Raw genomic sequence first — 5000 nt, 5'->3', positions numbered from 1 at the left:
GGGAGCGGGGCACCGAGGCTGGGGAGTGGGGAGCAGGAGCCGTGGGGTGGGGGGCGTTCAGGACAACAGGTCAAGCCCCGGGTAGCGGCTGTCAAATGTTCAAAGTCCCCACCGGGACAACAGGTCAACCCCAGGGGAAGCAGCTGTAAAATTTTCAAAGTCCCCGTTCGGCCACCAGGTCAACCCGCTGAATCTATTGGGTTGACCTGGCGGCCGGTTTCCTTTCCGGCCACCAGGTCAACCCAATGGATTCAACGGGTTGACCTGGTGGCCGGTTTGCTTTCCGGCCCGGGCGTCACCCCACTCCGAGGGCAGAGCGGCAGTGGTCTTGAGGACCACAGAGGGGGGGCTTAATAGTCGAGACGGAGCCGGTCCGGGGGAGGCTTAATAGTCGTCCCCCGAGGACTCCGGGGGCAGGCTTAATAGTCGTTCCAGGAGAGGCTTAATAGTCGTCCCCCCGAGTACTCCGGGGGCAGGCTTAATAGCCATTCCCCAGGCGGTCCGGCGGAGGCTTAAGAGTCGTGCTTAGCGGCCACCAGGTCAACCCGCGGAATCTACTGGGTTGACCTGGCGGCCGGTTTGCTTTCCGGCCACCAGGTCAACCCATTGGATTCGACGGGTTGACCTGGTGGCCGCTTTGCTTTCCGGCCCGGGTGTCACCCCACTCCGAGGGCTGCGCGGCAGCGGTCCTGAGGACCACAGAGGGGGGGCTTAATAGTCGAGAGGGAGCAGGTCCGGGGAAGGCTTAGCAGTCTTCCCCCGGGCGGTCCGTTGGGGGAGGCTTAGCAGTCGTCCCCAGGGCGGTCCGGGGGTGGGGGGAGGCCTCACAGTCGTCCCTCGGAGAGCCGGGTCGGCGGCGGTGGCGGGCGTCAGGCTTTACGTCCAGCCTCCGGAAGGTGCGCGTCCTCGGAGGCGATGCAGGCGCCGCAAAGGGGCAGCCTCCGAGGCAGGGAGCGGAGCACCGAGGCTGGGGAGAGGGGAGCAGGAGCCGGGGGCTGGGGGGGGTGGGGTGGGGGGGGGGCGTTCAGGACAAGCGGTCAAGCCCCGGGGAGCAGCTGTCAAATGTTCCAAGTCCCCACTCGGCCACCAGGTCCACCCCAGTCTAGCAATGGGGTTGACCTGGCTGATGGCCGGTTAGTGTCAAGGTAAACTCACCGTCGTCCACAGGAGGGCAGCTCTCAGGCCGTCCGGCTGCGGCTGACTCTGGGGCGGTGCCCGGTCCCGGCAGCGAGGGGCGGGGGGGGGGCGCGGAGCGACACGGAGCTAACCGGCCCCCGGGGCCGGGGGCGCCTCCCGCGACTTTGGGGGCCGCGGGTCGTCAGTGGCGTGCAGGCCGGGCCTCTCCCGGGGGATTCGGGGGGGGGGGGGGGCGGTCCTGCGGGCCGGGCGCAGGGGGCTCGAGCGAGCCCGGGCCGGTCCGCCCCGGGGCCGGGGTCTCCGCCTGCGGCTCGGGGGGGCGCGGGTCGTCGGGGGAGGAAGCCCGGGGGAGCTGCACGCCGGCCTGCCAGGCCAGGCCAGGCCTGGCCTGGGTGGCCGCGGGGGGATTCGGGGCGGTCCCGCGAGCCGGCGGCCGGGCGCAGGGGGTCCGAGCGCGTCCGAGCGAGTCCGTCCCGGCCCCGGGGTCTCCCCCTGCGGCTCTGGGGGGCCGTGGGTCCCCGCTGGCGGAAGCCGCTGGGCGCTGGACACCCGCCGTCCGTCCCGCCTGGCCAGGCCTGGCCTGGGTGGCCGCGGGGCGGGGGATTCGGGGCGGTCCCGCGAGCCGGCGGCCGGGCGCAGGGGGTCCGAGCGCGTCCGAGCGAGTCCGTCCCGGCCCCGGGGTGTCCCCCTGCGGCTCTGGGGGCCGTGGGTCCCCGCTGGAGGAAGCCGCTGGGCGCTGGACACCCGCCGTCCGTCCCGCCTGGCCAGGCCTGGCCTGGGTGGCCGCGGGGGGATTCGGGGCGGTCCCGCGAGCCGGCGCCCGGGCGCAGGGGGTCCGAGCGAGTCCGTCCCGGGCCCGGGGCCTCCCCCTGCGGCTTTGGGGGCCGTGGGTCCCCGCTGGCGGAAGCCGCTGGGCGCTGGACACCCGCCGTCCGTCCCGCCTGGCCAGGCCTGGCCTGGGTGGCCGCGGGGCGGGGGGATTCGGGGCGGTCCTGCGGGCCGGCGGCCGGGAGGGTCCGGGCCAGTCCGCCCCATGCCCGGGGTCTCCCCCAGCGGCTTCGGTGGGTCCTCCGCGGAGGAAGCCGGGTGGGGAGCCGGACCCCAGGCGCCCAGACCCGTGACCTGCGGCCGCGACCTCCGACTCGGCAGGAGCGACGAGGGGCTTTCCGGCCCGTCCCCCCCCTCTCCTTCCTCCCCAGAAAAGGAGAGAGAGCTGGCTCGGACCGGGAAAAGCTGCCTACGGCACCTGGGATTCCCAGGCGGTCACCCATCCAAGTACTAGCCAGGCCCGGGACGGTTTACCTTCCGAGATCGGACGGGATCGGGGGCGTTCGGTCCGGTATGGCCGTAGGCACCCGGCCCCCGCGCCTCCTCGCCCGCTTTCCCCTGCCGACGCCCGGGCCTGCCGCACGGTGAGCCCCGGTCGGACTGCCCCCCTGCGGCAGGGCCCCCGTCTCTCGCGGGCCCGGTCCTTTTTTCCTTCTCGAGCTCCGGGGCCCGGGCTGGCCGCCAGAGCCCCTCCGCCCGCCCGCCCTCCCCGGCGTCGGGGAAAATATTGTCCCGGACATCCAGTGCGCCCTGATCCTGTCAGCCGGGGGGGGGGGTGGGTGGGTGGAGGGGGGGCAGTCCCTCGCTGCGGCCGGGGAGGGTGAGCCCAGGGCGGCTTGCCTGCCGTCCGAGTCCCCTCTCGGCCACCAGGTCAACCCCGAGCCGAAAGGGCTGAAAAATTTTCAGAGTCCCCTCCCGGGCACCAGGTCAACCCGTGGAATCGAACGGGTTCGCCTGCTGGCCGGTTCGCTTCCCGGCCACCAGGTCAACCCGTAGGTTTGAACGGGCACGCCCGGTGGCCGCTTTCCCGTCCGGTCACCAGGTCAACCCGGATCTCCCTCCTTCCCTGGGCGCCCCCTCCTCGGAGGCGTCAGGTTCCATTTTCTTTTTCCCCCCAGACTTCCAGGGGCCCGATCCAGTCGGCCGGGAGGCAGTCCCTCGCTGCGGCCGGGGTGGGTGAGGCCAGGGCGGCTTGCCTGCCGTCCGAGTCCCCTCTCGGCCACCAGGTCAACCCCGAGCCGAAAGGGCTGAACATTTTTCAGAGTCCCCTCCCGGGCACCAGGTCAACCCGTGGAATCGAACGGGTTCACCTGCTGGCCGGTTCGCTTCCCGGCCACCAGGTCAACCCGTAGGTTGCCGACGGGGCTAGCCAGTGGCCGGTTTGCTTTCCGGCCGCCAGGTCAACCCCTAGGTTTGAACGGGCACGCCCGGTGGCCGCTTTCCCGTCCGGTCACCAGGTCGACCCGGATCTCCCTCCTTCCCTGGGCGCCCCCTCCTCGGAGGCGTCAGGTTCCATTCTTTTTTCCAGACTTCCAGGGGCCCGATCCAGTCGGCCGGGAGGCAGTCCCTCGCTGCGGCCGGGGAGGGTGAGCCCAGGGCGGCCTGGTCCATGTCTCTAGTGGGCCCGATCCTTTTTTGGGGTGTTTTTTTTTTTTTTTCCGAGCTCCGGGGCCCGGCCCGCCCGGGCAGCCCTCCTCGGAGGCGTGGGGCGGATTTCCCCCCCCCCCCCCCAGACTTCCAGGGGCCCGATCCTGTCGGCCGGGAGGATGTCCCTCGCTGCGGCCGGGGAGGGTGAGCCCAGGGCGGCCTGCTTGGCGGCCGGGTCCATGTCTCTAGTGGGCCCGATCCTTTTCTTCCCTTTTCCGGCTCCGGGGCCCGGGGTGGCCGGGTAGCCCTCCGCGGTGGCGTCGGCAAATTTTTTTAAAAAATCAGACTTCCGTGGGCCCGATCCTGACGGCCGGGAGGCAGTACCTCGCTGCGTCCGGGGACGGTGAGACGCTCGGCCACCGGGTCAACCCGGAGGAAGCGGGCTGGGGGAAAAAAAAAAAAAAAAAAAAGTTTTCCAAGTCTGAAAAATTTTCAAAGTCCCCTCCCGGCCACCGGGTCAACCCCTTTGGAGCGAATGGGTTGACCTGACGGCCGGTCGTCTCGCGGATGTCCGGAAGGGGTCGCCCAACGCCGTCTCGGCCGACCGAGGGAACCACGAGGTGGCGCCCGGTTCCAGTTTCGTACCGCCGAAGGCGGGGCTTTGGCTTTTTCGACCCGTCTTTCGAGGACTGTGTGCGGAGATTTGTGAGGACAGGTTTTTCAGAGCCTGTGAGAACCGGAGCTCAGCCTAGGGGATCAATCCGAGTATTGTACCCGACCCTGCCCGGCGTGGGAGGGGGGGAACGGGCACGTTTGAGGGCGGAGGCCAGCACCCACCCGGCCCTCCGCCGAGACGGCCCGCTTTTCCCGGCTCTTAGCTCACGGGCCCCGCAGCGGCCGGGAGCCGAGCTCCGAGTGTCGGCGCCCCCCCGGAGGGAGGGGGGGCCCGCTCCTCTCGCGCCCGCCGATCGATGTGGCGCTGACGTTCGCGACGGGAAGGGCCCTTCGCGGGCCGGCACCCCAACCGCGGGGCCGTCCGGTGTTCAGGCGGATCGGGACCCTCTTCCTTTTCGCGTGCACGGATCCAGGGACCGATGGGGACTTCCCTCCTCGGGGCGGCCCGGGCACGTGCCCGGCCCTCCATGCGTGGGGCCGTCTGGCCGAGATCTCCGCCGTGCGAGGTCGAGCGGTTCCGGCAGACCACCCAGGGGTCCGAAAAACCCAGGGAGCCGCGAGGCTCAGCAGGGCCAAACACGGTCGCGAGAGCGAGCAGGGGCGCGCTGCGGTCCCCCCCCCCCCCGACAGGACCACACCACGCGGCGCGGGCCGCGGGAGGTGGGTTGGCCCTCGACGTCGGTGGGACCCCCGTACCGCCCTCTCGCTGGAGCACCAGTAACCCCTGCTGCCCTCCCTGTCTGGGTCGCTGACTTCTTCTCTAGCGGGTTGCC

At 71.1% G+C, this 5000-nt stretch overlaps 1 non-coding gene across 1 annotated transcript; it reads right to left on the bottom strand.

The window, feature by feature from the left end:
* Nucleotides 1-2371: 2371 nt before the first annotated feature.
* On the bottom strand, nucleotides 2372-2490 carry LOC128823805 (5S ribosomal RNA). The gene has a single exon (XR_008442040.1). It is a non-coding gene; the product is annotated as a 5S ribosomal RNA (ribosomal RNA).
* Nucleotides 2491-5000: the final 2510 nt, after the last annotated feature.

The sequence above is a fragment of the Malaclemys terrapin genome, chromosome 15 (assembly GCF_027887155.1).
Source record: "Malaclemys terrapin pileata isolate rMalTer1 chromosome 15, rMalTer1.hap1, whole genome shotgun sequence".
Lineage (NCBI taxonomy): Eukaryota > Metazoa > Chordata > Testudines > Emydidae > Malaclemys > Malaclemys terrapin.
This window is presented reverse-complemented; position numbering and strand designations above follow the sequence as displayed.